The 16,489-nt window shown below is 39.4% G+C and overlaps 1 protein-coding gene across 1 annotated transcript in view; it reads right to left on the reverse strand.

Moving 5' to 3' along the window:
- The window catches only part of adam22 (ADAM metallopeptidase domain 22), a 66,648-nt gene that overhangs the window by 43,020 nt on the left and 7,139 nt on the right, over positions 1-16,489 (reverse strand). The gene's annotated exons all lie outside the window — the stretch shown is intronic.

The following is a 16,489-nucleotide window of genomic DNA, read 5'->3' on the forward strand; positions in this document are numbered from 1 at the left end:
TACATAAAAATAATTGTAAAGGTCTAGGCTCTAAGAAAAATGTTATGTAAGAATGCGTGCGAGTCTCTATCAGAGCAAAGGAGGGACAAACCAAGGTCAGTAAGTGGGAGAGGAAGCTGAAAAGGCAGAATGAGATAGAGGCAGGAAATAAACTGAGAGGGTAGAGAAGAGAGAGTGAGAGACAGAGAGAGAGAGAGAAAGAGAGAGAGAGAGAGAGAGAGAGACACAGAAAGAGAGAGAGAGAGAGAGAGAGAGAGAGAGACACAGAAGAGAGAGAGAGAGAGAGAGAGAGAGAGAGAGAGAGAGAGAGAGAGAGAGAGAGAGAGAGAGAGAGAGAGAGAGTGGCATAAATAAGTAGAAATTGGACTGCGTTTGTGCTTTCTTAGCAGAGCTGGACCAAAGCATCCCAGTGGAGATCCACCCTGCAGGTCCAAACCGAGACATAGATGAATGAGCTTCACTGCTCACACACACACACACACACACACACACACACACACACACACACACACACACACACACACACACACGTGCGCGCACTCAGGAACGAAGCATAGTAATCAGGATTTCTCCTGTCTTCAGTACGTATCCCATTGATTCTGAATTGTTCTGGTGATGTGAAGGCAGAGACGGTGTCAAGGTTGCTGATATAAAACTGATGAGCTTTCAAAATCCTTCTGAGTGGCCTGAAGAAACCCACATTATTAACAGCGATCTACGTGCCCTGCTAGCTATTTTATAGTCTCACAACTAAGCGAGGCTTGCAAACCTATAAAATGTGCAGCTGAGAAAAGGTCTGAGTGTCACTCCCAAGCTGCTGGATGCACTCGGTGACATGGCTCTCCGCAGCCGAAAATAAACATTATCAGAAAGGTATTAATAGATGGTTGATCCTCAAAACTGCATTTACAGCAGAAACAAACTTCACTCAGGACCCCGGCCTGGTTTCTGCCGTTCTTTCAAGTCTTATATAAACAGATTAACTAAACTTACAGGACAAGCTTCAAGCCTGTATCAGATCTTCTTTAGAGTACAATATATATATATATATATATATATATATATTTTTTTTTTTTTTTTTTTTTTTTCTTGGATAATACATTCAGGTCCAAAAGCAAATAGGATGAAACTTTTTTTTAGTGCTGAAATAAACAGTCATTTTAAATCACTGCAAAATATTGTTTTTAAAGTTTTTCAGCTCTGATTGGATGGAAATTCTCTTTCTTTCAGAGCTATTTATCTGTTTTTTGTTCAGTTGGGTTATGTTCCAAATAAATAGTATTTACTAAGAGCCGAATTATTGACGATAACCAGCAGATGTTGTGCCTTAACCTGCCAAGAGTGGTAATCATTCACCTCAAACAAACAGTGTGTGCAAAGGCCAATATGGAACTTGAACATGTTAGGGTGAAGAATGACAACATCTTATATAAATAAACTAATTTATATAAAGCAGATTTTTTATTATTATTATGAGATTGTTTTCATTCCAATTAAATAAAAAAGCTTTATTTACCCCAAAAGCAAATTACATGTATAAATATCATCTAGATATCTAGGAGTGAATTTGGATAGTGGTGCTGTGGGCCAGAAGGCTCTTCAGCACCAGTGAAAAAGGCTGAAGACTTTGAAATCGAGGATGTGATGTTTGTTAATTTGGAAGATTTGATCTGCGAATAAATGAACTCGGCTTTTTAGTGCAGTGTTTCATATTTAATACTTTATACTTCTTCACAAAGGGGGCCAATAAATGTGGATGGACGCTTTAATTATTTGAAAAAAAAATGTTTTCAAAGTTACAGAGGAGACAAAATGTCATATCAGCATCAAAGCTCTAACACAAAAGCACTCACCTACAAAAGATGAGCTTGCTCTCTGCGCTAATGGGCAGTTTGCTGTTGTAATAAAAAATAAGTGGATGAAGAGAGGAGAAGTGGAAGAATCATAAACAGAGGAGTAATCGCCAAAGGGGAATGCAGAGGTGAGATTTGAAAAAATAAAGTCTGAATATGGAGTTCAGGTCTGAAACGGGAATCATAACATGCTCAGGCCGAAAATCACACTAACATCCACAGCACAATTTAGAGACTTTACGTATATCAAGACGGCATAAAGTCCAATCAGGGCAAACATATGCTTCTGTGATGAAGACGTCTGATGGGCGCGACTCTTTGTTCTGCTGGGATGTGTGTTTAAGATTCAGAGCCTGTGATCTTCATCCAGACTCACGCTGAGCTCAGACACGGGGGGTTCAGGGACGCATCGCAGCGAGGCAGAGACACCAGAGGTTCGCTAACGGAGGGCGCCGATAACAGATTTCAGCTCTAATTGTTGTGGGATTTAAATAATTCACGTGACAGACGAACAAGAAAAGGAGAGCCTCCACACACACACGCACACACACACATCTCCCTCCCCTTCTTGTTAACATGAGTTCACACGTGAAGAAAAACAAGAGCGCATGCTGCTCTTTGGAGCTTCGCTCTCACATGAAAAAAAATCAAAGATACCTGTTTACTGCTAACGCAACACTATGCAGAAATCTTGAGTCATTTTCAGATTTCTCTATGTTTTGCTTCCAAGGAGCCGCATTTTTTTAACAGTCTTTTATAAATTGGTCATTCTTCAGAACTTCTAAGGTATTTATTTTAACAGTGCAGACTTTGATAGCATATTTTACTAAACCACCAGTATCTTTCAGAAAAATATTTCAGAGCTGCTCTTAAAAGTGTACATAAGCCCCTGTCAAAATGCCAGGCCTTTGCAAATTAAAGAAGGTGGCGTTCAGATGTTTTTATTAGTTAGTTCTGACTTTTCAACATTTGCATCATTTAGCTGATGGAGGTTTCTACATTTGAAAAACAAATCCTGTTTTCTTTTTAAGCCTAAACTATGGAGTACGGTTGTCAGAAAGCAAAAATCTCCCAAACCCTGCAGGAGAATGTGTGTTACTATCAGAGTAACACACATTCTTGGAAGCAGAAAGTACAGAAGCAGAAGTGGAGGTATGAAACATTCCCGTGGTCGTAAACGCTGCACTGATTTATTCGACCTGCATCATGTCTGAGTGGAACAGATATGTTGTTGAAACTTGTTTCTTCCTCACTTAGTGTTTGTTACAGTCTCCCTTTGGCTCATTTCTCTTTTAAATCATCTTTTCATCCTCCGCTGCAGCGGAAAGGACTTCTCGTTGCTCTGTTGCTGCAGCAGCATCTGTTGGAGACTCGGGGTCCAGCTGTCAGTCGGACCCCAAGGAGATTTCAGAGCCGGATCCTCAGATGTTCCACGCTCACCGTGCAATATGTCAAATCTCACTGAGAAGTCAGAGAGGAAATGTTTTTTTTTTTTTTTTTTATGCTTTGGTTTTAACAAGTCTATATGCAAAAACACACAAAAAAGCAGTGATAAGGCTTCGACTTTAGGAAACGTCCTCCTTATTCCACCCTAAATGGCTTTTCTAAAAGGTAAAAACTGTGAGAGCACAGAGTCCATCTGGCTGTCAGTGCCTTTAAACGTCATCCATCCTTTAAATCTTTTTGTTGTGAGCAGCTCTGGGCAAAGAAACCTACAGTGACAGCATAGCTTGATCTCCTGAAATGACTTTCTCTCTCTCACACACACACACACACACACACACACACACACACACACACACACACACACGCACACACACACACACACACACACACACATTGTGCATTTTTCCATCTTAACAGGGACTTTGCATTGACTTCCATTCATGTTTCATTAATTTCTACAGCCTAAACCCTAACCTAAACTCAATTAACACTTTAGTCATAAATCCAAACTCAAAACCAGCATTTCTTCTTATGGAATCATAAGGAGAAGTGGGATTTTTCTTTTAAATGGGCCTTACAGTGTATCAAATACAAGGCCACACACATTACATTTTTTGTTTTGCTCTACGATTCCTCTCACGATGTCGCCAAGCGCTGCTTTGCCGCTGGGATGGAGAAACAGCACAAAAAGGCCACCCTGGCAGGATGTTTGTGCTTGAGTAGAAGTGGGCTGGCAGCAGAGCTGCTCAGCGGGCTTTTCGTAGCTTTCCCACACTCTTTTCAAAGACTCTACTTAATAAACAAACGATCCCAAATCACACAAACGGCAGCAGGAATTAGGAAAAAATAAGGGAATCTTAAACACGTGCATCCTCTGTAATGAGTAAATTGGTCTCTTGACATGGATTTATCATTTAAGCTGATAATAAAATGGCAATGCCACACAAAGGACTGTCCATGCGCTGTGTCACGGGTCCCTAATGAGGACAGGTGGGTGCCAAATAAGAAGAGGTCAAAGGCAAAGGAGGACTGAGAATGAAGCGCAAGGTTGACGCAGCAAGACCGAGAAAACAAGAGAAATAAGAACGTGAAGGGGATTGAAGAGGAGGAGCGAAGGCCTTTCTTCAGGGAAAAAGCTGCAGCTGCTTTCACCTGCGCCACCACCAGCCCCCCAACCCTTCTTCTGACAACCTTTCCCCCCCTCGAGGCCTCATTAAGGGTCTCCAGGCTGTAATTCATTCACTCTCCAATCACTTATCGGTCGCGCAATTCCACCAGCAGACTCAACGGGAATTCTGCTCCTGTTGCAGAGGGAATACTTTAGCTCACAAATAAGAAACAGGGAAGCAAAAATAACTAAAACTAAACACAAACATTCCATCGTCCTTCTGGGCAGCCGTGACTTCAGTCCATGTCGTGCCGCACACAAACAGATCGGAGTCCTGAATTAAGCAATGACAACAATGTTGTGGGAAGGCGGCACATTTGACAAAGATGGTTATTTAATCCATGCTAAATTAGGAAGGCTCAATTCAAAATGACTGTAGTTTTGGGAGCAAGCCATCCTGCTTTGATTACCCTTTACACACAACTTAACATCCTCACAAGCTTCTGTGTTCATGCATTTGTTGGAAACTTTGCTATCCTGCAGCTTCGTTCTTTGTGTGGTAAATTTTGTTAAATAGTTAACCTTTTGACAGTAAGCTACACTTTGAGGATTTTTTTATTCAGCGTGACAGGAAAATATCACAGAAACAATAGGCTTAGTATGTGTTCATGCTGAGAAAACAACGGTCTTCTTCTTGTTTCTGTGTTCAGCGAGTGGCGGATCCAGCATCCCTCTTTGTCTCGGCTAATCCTCTGCTCCGTCTGAGACGGCTCAAAGGAGGAGAGGGGCAACAAAAAGGGCAGAATAGGTAAAGAGAGAGGGGGATGAATTAGAAAATGTAAGAAGAGGATGAAGAACTCTATCATTGTCTCAGAATAAAAGTATCAGAGTATTTAGTATCAGTTTGTTTTCTTTAAAAATAAGTAAATGTAAAGCATACATCTACAAACACATTGTACTGCTTAAGAGTCTAATGTGAAGAAATGAAGCACATTTGATCATTTATATGACCTTTTAACATGCAGGTATATTCAGTTATAGGTGTGAAATTTACAGTTGCTACTCTCTAAAGACAATGTAAGTTTCTTTTTAAATTATTTTTAAATCATTTTTAGCTTCAGAGGCCTTTATTTATTAGCTTGACAGGAAGAAGAGCAGAATAAATTAGCGTGGCTGGGAATCGAACCCGGTTCAGCTGCATCAAGCAGAGCCACTTGGTGCCTCCATGTAAGCTGCCTTTGCTGTGACATCACCATCTCGTTTTTTAGTTTCCATACTCAATGATCGCATAAGCAAGCGTTTGGGTAATTATCAGAAAATAGGCTGGGCTGCCTTCAGTTGGAGCCACTTCAAGCATCCGACATACCAAGGTGAGTGAAACTTCATGAATGTAAAAAGAGTGTCTGCATTGCATAACATGAGATTAAGCAACTGTATTATAAGGTTACTGCTTCAACATTTGAGTATCACTTTCATAAAGGCTGCAGCATCTCCTATCAGTAAGATATGGTCAACATATCAAAAACTTACATTGACACCAAAATATCTAATTTCCACAAGATAATTTATTTTGTCATCTCATGTTAACAACACAATTATCCCATTAGTCTTATCATCTTCAGTAAGTGCTATTCCCAGCCAGCTCTGAGTTCAAACTTCTCAAGCTAAAAAGTCTCAATTTTTAACCTTAACGAACCTAACCAGACTATTCAAAAACAACCCATGTATTGAAAGACATTAAGATTTGCTGCAAAGACCGACAAACCTCTGAAAAAAGTCTTTCTCCAACAGGTCAAATCAAAGTTTTGAGAGAGTGATAGAAGTGTTTAAATCCCAGAAATAAGAGAACCTGCTCTGTCTTCTTCCAGAGTAAGATGCTTCATTTGCATGCAGCATCAGTTTTAGTCTAGAGGAAAGTTGCTCCCATACCTACGACTTACCAACCTTCTCCTCTATTCACATAGCAAACAATGTCAACATAAACTCTTGGAGGAGAGAACGAGTCTCTGAGCAAACGCAATCTAAAACACATCGAGCATTACTTTTGCTTCACACACACAAGATTCCCAGTGTGACAGCTACAGTTATGAGCTCAAAGATTCAACTGTGTGAGTCTGATATGATGACACACAAATCATCAGGGAGAAAAGTTCAGCCTGAGGCAAGACAGGAAAAGACTAAAGTGTGGAGAGGAGAGACGGTGGTCCACGGGCGGCCACTTCTAGCACCTCAACATCGTATTTCTCCTCATGCCTGCTGAACCTCGTTCACCCACACCTAAAGATTCAGGGGAGCATGAAGGACTTCCTCATGCTGCCCTCTTCCTCCGTTTTGTTCCCTCTATCACAGGCACCGTTTCTACGTCATCGAGTTTACAGTAAATCACATCATAGGTCTGTGTAATAAAGGACAGACCTCGGAACAGAGGAGGAAGTAAAGATGGGAGAGGACGGGCACATCTGGGCTGATTTAATGTGAGGACAGATGTGGCTGGGATATAGGTTTTAAAATAGGACACGTGAGGCTATAAAGACACACGCATGTGAAGATCTAAGGTTCACATGCGCACAACGGGCACCAGAAAGAGACGCAGCAAAATTCATGGCCAAAAACAGATCATCATGAAATCAGAAGTAAACTATTTTCATCAAAGTCATAACGAATGTGTCAAAAAGATGCCAAAGAAAACATGAAGGAATGAGAAGTGTTATGGTGATCCAGCAGCACAGAATAAACCATGTGTCCGTTCGTCGTCTTGTTTCTAACTTTCCGTTCCACCTGTTTCCAATCAGCTCCCCCGTCCTTAAGAAGAGTGCACTTTGGTTTTCATGGTTATTTTTCAAATACCCTGTTTGCCTCATGTCACATTGCCTGGCTGCGTTTTATTTGGATTCCCTGCGCCTTAGCTGTTAAGGTTTTGCTTGGATCCTTTGATTCATCTGTGTTAAACCAGATTAATCTGGTCTTCTTGTTAAACCAGATTGATCGGGTTTTTAAAATGCATTTAAAATCCCAGACGAGAGAGAGAGAGTAAAATTATCCCAGGGTTCAGAAACAAGTGGGTTTTCTCCCCTTCTTTGTCACGTTCTCTTAATTTTCTCCCATGTATTGATCCTCCCTATCCATCTGAGCCTCATGCCTTTAAATATATTCTTGTTATCTCTAATTAAGACACTTTAGGTGCCTCTTCTGCACCTGAGACCCAACTACCCACACAATGACTCTGCAGCTACGGCTCTTCAGGATTACATTTTATTGATGACTTCTTCCTTCACGGTGAAGCACACACGCACACACGTTTCTGGCAAAATAACAGCATGTGAATACACTCATCAAACCGCTGAACCATAAGATGTTTGTTAAAGCCTGAGAGGCAGCGGGAAGAACCATGTGGGTGTATCGGAGTGCTGTCCGATAAAAAGCTCCTCCCTAAAGCACCGTGCAAACACACAAACACTCACAGAGCCTGCACCGGGATGAATAACTCATTCAACATGGCCTGTAATTGACTCCTCACATTAGCATGAGGGATTGTCTGCATGCAGGAAGAGCTGACATGACACAGGAGTAGAAATAATAATATTCTGATTCTCTTGTCACCGTTGAACAACAACAGGGAGGAGGAGTCCACTCCTCTTTATGCTGCACACAAGCATCGTCACATAATAAACTGTTAAGGCAGGTTATTCCTCTGCTCACAATAATATGTATAAGGTAAATAGATTCACCATCACCTCTGAATGTTTGCATTCAACCAGGTTCTACTGTAAAAGCCTTTTCTAAGTAACATTTACAATAAGGCCTCCATTACTAATGGTCAATAAATAGTTTATATTATCACTTAGTCTATAAACACGTTATAAATCATTAATAACTGTTAATTATGCATTGTGTAATGGTGAGAAGGAGACAATATGCTAAAAAAAATAGGTTTACAAATGCATATTGTAGGTAGTCTGAAATGAACAGATTTGGATCACTATTTGGCAAGAAACCAGTAGATTTTGTCTCCTTTTCACCCTTTATTATCCTTTACTGCTTAAGTTTTAAGTTTCCACCTGGATATTTTTGCTTATTTTAATTGTACGCTGTTCTTTAAATGTCCTGTGAGTAAATATATATTTGCCCATTTATCCATAACAACTGGAACTTTCAATATCTAGCAAGTTATTTTCGCAATTTAACGTATATTAAAAGAGCGCTCCTCAGATTAATTTCACTTCCTGCTACGGCGGGGGTGAAATTATCGTAACAACCCAATATTTGCTGGATATCGGCGCAACGTCTCCCCTTTCAGAAACCGTTGTAATTTGTGAGATAGCGCAAAGCGTGGCGGAATTACGACACTGCAAATTTGGCTGGATCGTCGCCGTTACGTTCAGGGCTTACAGGGTTAATGCATAATTCAGGGTTATAAATGATTTATAAATAGATTTATTAATAATACATCTATGAAGCAGTTATTAGCCATCTATAAGTGCAGTAAAATTTTTTACCTCATTACTGGATGCTGCTTGCTGTAAAGTCAACGACACAACACAAGTGTTTGTCTTCTGTCGCTTCCTGCTCATCCAGGAAAAGTGACTCAACACAACCTTAAGGTCTTACTGACATGCTGTGGCTTGACCTTAAACAGGCCAGTCATGTTCGAAAAAAGGACAAAATTTGTTCACAGTGAGGTAAAAGATTCAATCCCAGTTACCGTGAAAACCAGTAAGCAGTTGCTGCAGCCAAGGTTGACACAACATTTTTCCAACACTATAAAGGAAATAATAAATAAATAATCTATTAACTGCAAATCCTGGTTCAACATTCAAATGATGTACAGTCAGGATGAGTTCAATCTGAATGTTTTTCATTATTATGTTGCTATGGGAAAAATGCTTTTAGACGTGCAGTGTTTTTATTTTTTAAATGTCACCTGGCTTTTTATTTCTTAAAGTGTTTGGGAGTTTTTTTTTATGTCAAAACTCATGTCATAAATGGACGATAATTGTCTGTTTCTTTTTTTTTTTTTAATCTTCACGGGCTTAACACAGAAATCTGGATTATGTTAAGAGAAAATGTAAATTAAGACCAACATGTAAGGCAGAAATGAACTCCCAGGTGTTTTAGTACTTGTTTAATACTAATGAATGAAATTTTTTTGATGCAGGTTTAAAATACTAAAATGAAACTGGTGTCTAATAACTGTGACGAGGAAAATTGCATTTTTAAACTCCCTTCTGGCTGAGCAAGAGCTAAAAAGATGCCTGCAGTTATGATAGAGGTGAATCTGCTGCTGGTTGTATTACTGAATGTATTACTTTTAACCAGAGCAGAAATAAACACACACACGCGCACGCGCACACACACACACGCGCACACACACAATCTTCTTCAACGCTACGGCACCATTCATTATTCAGACAGAGCAGGTGGAGATGGGAGGGGCGGGCCTGAATGGAGAGTGGGTGTGGGGCAATCAAGGGCAATGGAGTGCATGTACATACATGTGTGGGTGTATATGCTTGCATGTGTGTGTATGTGTGTGTGTTGGAGATGATTAAAACAGGAGAACCCCCCCAAACCCAAGCGGCTCGCTCCACTCCCATGAATGGTAAATTGTAAGAATCGCTGAGGATGGAGGACAAAGACCATGAAGGGAAATAAAACCTGCCTCCCTCTTCCTTCAATCCTTTCCACTCCACATCCTCCTACTGATAAGTGAATTAGCAACTAAAACATAAACAATAACATTCTTAACCACACTATGTGTGTAAAAAAGATTACAATATATAAACAACTCATTTGGGACAGATGGAACATAGTAACCATGAATTACAAAGATTTCTGAGCCGAGGTTATGTGAGTTTATTTATAAACCACCACTAACACACAAGATAATTCATACAGAGAGATGAAGAAACAGACTTGAGTTGATAAAGTTGATAAAAGGAAACTCTGACTCATCCACTCGATATTATAGACACGGTGACTCAGTGGTGGTCATGTGATGACGCACAGATTTACCCTTAGATATGGTAAGTGCTGTCATTATGGGAGGTTCTTATAAATAAAGACGGCTTGAGAATGGAGCCTTGAGGGACTCCACATTTTCTTTGTCCACTCAGATTTCCTAATCGCTAAGTGACACTACAACATAAAATATGGAAGCATTCAGAGAGTGAAATAAATCTACAACATTCAAATGAACAAATCTGTGACCCCTTAGTGAAATGACCAAACAAGATGCCACTTGGTCCTTTGCTCCTATCATCAAGCCACAGTATATCGGTTGGTTGTTCTTTGTAATAATTTTATTTTCAGACGAAAGACGATAAGCATAACCTCCTGTGTATAGTGATGATCTCTAATAGAGAACGCTTTTACCTAAACATAAGTGTTTTTGTCCTGATTTATAAAGCAATTATAGAAAACACAAACACACAAACACCAAACACACAAACACTGTCAGCAACATGTTGGCAATTTATATCAATTTCCTTACAGTTGGACTGTGAGTAGAGAATAGAAAATAACTTTCAATTGCTGGGTACAAAACGATGCACTTGGTAAACAACAAAACAACCAGAAACAGACTGTGTTGTGTGATAACAACTGAGTTTCATGTTATTATTATTGCTGTTAATCTTATTTCTTTATATATTGTTTTTAGCACTTTAAAAACTTTCTGTGTGAACCTAAAGTCTATTTCTATCCAATTATGAAAAGGAACCAGCATCCATCTTTGAAAAGCCATCAGTAAAAGTACGGATTGAACCTCGGAGACGGACTGAGTCTCGCACCTTGGAGTCTGAAACTCTAACAGCCAACATGTGTCCAAGAGCCACAAGGCATATAAATTTCTAACAGAACGCCTACGCTGCCATTATTCACAGCGTGAGGTTGAACGGCGTCTCCGAGCGGGGACGGAAAAATGACGGTGGGTCCTGAGGCGCCGCAGACAGAGCGGGCGAAGGAAGCAGAGCAGCACACCTGTCTTGTTTGCTCACGGCAACACGCTCAAGCGGAGGAAACGTCCGCGGCTGCAGTGCCACTCACTGATAATAGAGACAACCAGAAATCGCTGTTGATCCAATTCAGCTGAAACACCTCGCTCTCATGCGCCCACACGTCCTCATCAGCTGTCTGGATTAAAAGCTATCTGTAAACAACATCGTTCCACAGCGGGGTGTGGGAAAAGGAGGACAGAAAGGGCGGACAGGAGGGCTGAAGGCAGCAGGAATGCAACAACGAAGACTTACCGAAGCAGAAACGGACACATGGAGAAGTTACAATCTCAAAATCCACTTCTGGCAGTGGAACAGGGGGAAACTCAGCTGTGGGGTAAAACCTGGACAGATCACCAGCCCAGAGGCACAAGAGACCAGCCAAAGATTCAGGGTCAAAAGAAAACAAGCTCAGATACATGCAGTTCTTTGAAAAGGTGTTTGTCTTCTGGTTTTGCTTTGTTACACTAAAATATGACTCTCCTTTGCTCTCTTTTTCTGAATGTTTTAATTCAGACATGTTGGAGCGTTTTTGAGTATGAAAGGAGTGTTTAAGGTTATACTAAAGTATCTAAGTTGGATTTTAGTCCAGACATTGACGAGGCAACTTCAATTTGTTTTTTTATGCTTTCAGATGTGACTTTGGATCATTGCCTCGCAGTGTGAGTTAAAGGTCCAATACTGATGACTAAACATTATCCTGCAGGATGTTCTGCTACAGAGAGAAAGTCTTAGAAATGGATTTCTAATTCTCGGCTTGGACAGCATTTTTCCATTAATAAAAGAAATCTTCATTTGAAAATTGTGTCATCTCTATCTAACGTTAAAAATGTATTTGATAAGCTAAAAAAAATATTAAAAAAAATACAAATTATGACAAAGAATCCACACTGTTTTGTCAACATTAACAAACATCTGACATAAATTGGGGTGGAATATTTGACACAAAAATTTCAGAGTTCATTTAAATAATCTGGTTTCTTGACACAGATTCAGCTTTTAGGCATAGCATAGACATTTTAATTGGGATTGGGAGTTTGGAAGGAAGAAAAACATTTTCTCCAAAATACACTTTTTTTCTTTTTTAGCTCAGCTGACATTTGAGACTTCGCACATGGACAAGCCAAATGTTTTCTACAGAAAAGTCTTTTGGCCAAACAAGACAAAAAGATGCCACTGAGCTATTTGATAACAAGAATGAGAAGAATGCTTGAATGGGTCAAAATTAAGTTTTTAAGCTAAAGAAAACTGCACCAAGTGTGGTAGTGATGCCAGACCACCTCCACCAGTTGCACTGTTTGCATTATACAGACAGAATCGAACAATGGAGTGGCAGTGGGAGTGGGAGAAGTGCATCCTAAATCTTCAACGTCACGTCAAACAATCAGCTCACGCCCAGTGAAAACCTGGTTGTTTAAACACTGTATATATAACAGCATATATATCAACGACAACATCAGCTCTAATAAATCCACATATTTGCTTCACTGCTCTCTTTCCCATCTGTCATTATGTTGCTTCCAACTCCTTCTGTGACCTTTAGCATCCTGGGCTTCATTATGTGTGCCAGATGAGGGACTGACTGTAGTGAGACTCACAAGCTGTATAAATCATTGGCATGCAATGTGTAAATCTTTGACACGTAGACTATAATTGCCAACATGTTGCAGTCCAAAGAGTCTTTGGTGATAATACTGCATGCAGAGGTATTGTGATTAGGATATGTTTCAGATATATTGTGCAATCTAGCTGTAATTACACACACATTTTCTCCTAATGTCAGATTGCAATGATCAATCAATCCAACGTGCTGCTTTTGGACTGTTTTTAAGTCATCCAGACTAGAAAAGTGGAGAACTCTGACATGTGAAGAGAGTAAATGCAAACACAGAAAGCTCTGTACAATTTAAACAGCGGATGTTTTTGCCGGGAGGCGGCATCAAAGAGGAGAAGACAAAATAAAACATAGAAGAAGAATCATGTTTTCTCTAAAACTAACTGAATAAAACCCCAAAAGTAGCACAACTAATAGTTGATAGACACCAAATAATTATTAATGCCACATTCTGTTCTGATACCTTCTAAATTAAGCAGGTATGAAGTGTTGTACTGCATTTACTTCTATCCCATAATTCATTAGTACATAAATGTTAATTACACAGAAGTGTCTGGTTGTTCCTGCTCTGATGCTAATAAACTGTTCAGCGTTTGCCGCTCATTGCTGGTAAAATTTCAAGATGTTTTATCTGAGATTTTCTCCAGATCATTCCTGACGGGAGAAGCTGAGCTCAAATTAAACAGAAGTAAGCTTTTTGCTTTCATGTTCTTATTTATAAATAGCTTTGTTTTTCTAAATGATCACAGTGAAGCCAACAAGCAGAGATTACTGTTTACTCTGTTTGTTCACTACCATGTAATTTGAGGGGATGTTGATAAAACATCACATACTATTAATGCCTCACGAATTTCAAGAGCTCTTTGCTGCTCTTTCCTGAGATTTTGCTTATGAAGACTGAGAAACATTTTCTACAATATTTCACACAGCAAAACTTCAGGTCACTTAATTTACTCTCATTTTGATAGACTTCTTACCGGTAATCCCACAGATTAATAATTATGCTGTGAAAGTGAATACTAATGCATGTTCATAACTTTACATACTCATATTAATTTGGAGCTACAACTGATTTATTTAAGATCTGGGTGCAAATGTTTGCACTTATTGCAAAAGTTCTCAGTTTAATTTTAGTCAAGTTAGTTCTGAGGTTAACGCATTTATTTTCATTGGGGCATGGATATTAGAGATTGTTAATTTTGGAAATTGTTGGTGTTCCATCAGGGCAAATATGAATCATAATTGTTTTAGAAATAATAAAGAAAGCTAGCATTAAGTTTATAGGATGAAACTGAATAAAAAATGTGTCGACTAAGCTTAAAAGTTGAGATTCTTCCCAGAGCCTGACTATTTTAAGTTCACCTATTCTGCCTGAATTATGCTAGAAGCTTGTAGGAGATTTTAACTCAGATATTGAGTTAACTAATAGTGAGTGTGAATGTAAACTCCAAAAAAATCTAACATTTGGTAGATTTCATTGTTTCTTTACTTTTTAAACTTTTGATAGTTTGTCTCTTCGTTTTTATGTCTTTAAAAACATATTTTCTGTAACATTATTTGTCCACTCGGGACTTGAATCTGCAACCAAATGTTTATAAAATTATTTTAAACTGTTGAATTACCACATGTGATTAATCTAAAAAGTTTAACAAATTAAAATTACATAATGCGGATCAATTGCTTGACGCATTTTGACCTAAAAGCCTCTCTCTGGTGAAAGGTCGCATGGTTCACAGGAGCGCGCCACATGGTCTTGTACTGCGGTCAATAATTCAGAGTCGCAAACACAAGTGAAAAGATGAGGGAGGAGAGTCAAACTGGTGAGCTTAGCGACAAATGTTGTCATAAAGTTTGGATAAAACCAAAGCGACATGAACGATGAACTATCCTTCCACTGAAGCAAGAGCAGTTTATAGCAAACATTTCTAAATGTTTGAAATAAAAAGACTTCTTTTAATATGAAAAGGTGGAAAACTGAGAACCCTCAAAAATGTTTGGTTTGCAACAATAAAGCATTTTCTTAAACATTTTTTTAAAACATGCATACTTACATTTCAAGCTTACAAAGATAAGCATATTGATTAATGATCATTAATCACTGCGCTACAGCGTTATTAACCACAATTCATTTTTTTAATCGATTGACAGCAAAAACAAATTGCTAACTTGATAAGTACAACTAATCTGGCCAGAACTCTTTGTGCATGTTTGACACATCCACACTGGTGACTAGTCGATGGGTCACTCAGGGAGTGGGAGGAATTACAGAAACAGCTTCCTTCAGACCTGGAAATTCTTGTGATGTAAGATTTCTCCCAGCAGGAGAGTAATTTTCGCTGTGATTAGCAAGCAGGAAGCGTCGCTGCATGTGTTCACGGGCTTTCAGCTTGAAGTTTGATCGGTGACTCAGGAAACTGACCGGAGAAACTGACTGTGAGCGTTGAGAAAAGGTGGAGGAGGTAGAAGCAATCCAGGAATAAGAGAGGATGAGCGTGGGGGGAGGAGAGGAGGAGGAAATGAGGAGCGAGCTTTTCCATCAGCGCCGCTGTGATCAATATCGGTGTCTGACAGGCGCTCTAAAGCCTTTGCCGTAAATCACTTCCTATTATGAGGGGAAACTCTAAATCACACATGCACTCCTACATGTGACACATTCATGACATGCAAACACAAACACCAGAGCAGCCAGTTTTTGGCACACAACAACTACTTTTGTTTATTTGTCTGATCCTAAACTCAAACAAAACCTCCAGAGGGAAACACGACATGGATTCTGTTGCATCGTAATGACAAAGCCCAGGTAAAATTCATCACTACTGTACGTCACAAAAACATTTACACCTTCTGAACTTTTCCACATTTTATCAGCCACAAACGTTTCTGCACTATGTTTGGATTTTATAAGACGGAGCAACAAAATATACCAAATAACTTTACAGTGGAAGAAAAATAAAAGTCAGAAAAATGTGGAGTGTATCTATATTCAGCCTCCCTGAATCAACATTTTGTAGAGCCATTTTTTTCTTTTTTTTTTTTTGTGCTCCTATTACAGCTGCAGGTGTTTTGAATCAAGTTTTCTATGACGTTACATGTCTTGCACACCTGGAGACATTTTTTTTCTCCAATTCTTCTTAGCAAAATAGATCAAGTTCAGTCATGTTGGAGGCGTTCTGTTGCTTGTTTGTATTTTGATAAACGAGTTCATACAGCTCCAGCTGTATGTTGAGGGTCTCTGTCTGATCTTCCATTTAGCTTCATTTATTGTCTAGAACCCCTGCTGAAAATAATCCCCAAAGCATGATACTACCACCACCATGTTTCCCTGTGAAAACATGGTGGTGGTAGTATCAGAGTGATTAGAGTTTCCACCACGGAGAGTTTTCCATCTATGACAATGACTTTCTTTTCGCTTCTCTTTCATAAAGCCCAGAATTGCAGAGTGTGTAGTTTTTCAGCCAACAAATACTCCCACCTG

This window comes from Poecilia mexicana, unplaced genomic scaffold (assembly GCF_051168715.1).
Source record: "Poecilia mexicana isolate PSO_F unplaced genomic scaffold, ASM5116871v1 scaffold_16, whole genome shotgun sequence".
NCBI classification, from domain to species: domain Eukaryota; kingdom Metazoa; phylum Chordata; class Actinopteri; order Cyprinodontiformes; family Poeciliidae; genus Poecilia; species Poecilia mexicana.